This window comes from Brassica oleracea, chromosome C7 (genome assembly GCF_000695525.1).
Source record: "Brassica oleracea var. oleracea cultivar TO1000 chromosome C7, BOL, whole genome shotgun sequence".
NCBI lineage: Eukaryota > Viridiplantae > Streptophyta > Magnoliopsida > Brassicales > Brassicaceae > Brassica > Brassica oleracea.
In genome coordinates, this window is record NC_027754.1 from 16,759,580 (window position 1) to 16,760,230 (window position 651).

Genomic DNA, 651 nt, shown 5'->3' on the forward strand with positions numbered 1-651 from the left:
AGCTAGGGCACTTTGAGAATCGCAGTAGAGTTTGATTCCCTGTTGTTTGAATCCTAGCTCTGCGCATATCTCTTTTAGACACATTGCTTCTTTAGCTGCTTCATTCATAGCCATGTATTCGGCCTCTGTAGTTGAAAGTGCAACAACTGATTGTAGACATGATTTCCATGAAACTGTATTGCCTGCAAACTTGAAGGCATAACCTGTAACTGAGCGTCGTCTGTCCATGTCTGTTGCATAGTCTGAGTCTGAATAGCCTTCAACTTCTAGTGTAGAATGCTTTCTGAATGTTAGAGATGAGTTCATTGCTTCCTTTAAGTATCGTAGAACCCACTTGACTGCTGACCAGTGGTCCCTTCCTGGTTTACTCATGAAGCGACAAACATAGCCTACTGCAAATCCTAGGTCGGGCCTCGTCCCGACCATTGCATACATTAGGCTTCCTACGGCACTGGCATATGGAATCCTTTCCATATGTGCTGCCTCTTCTTTCCATTCTTTTTCTGTTAGACTTCAGAGCTTAAACTGAGAAGAGGTGTGAGTGACTACAGCCTTGGCGTCCTGCATTCCAAATGTTTTTATCACTTTTTCAATGTACTTTCTTTGAGACAGAATCAATGTTCCTTTCTTTCCCATATCTTTCATCTCAAA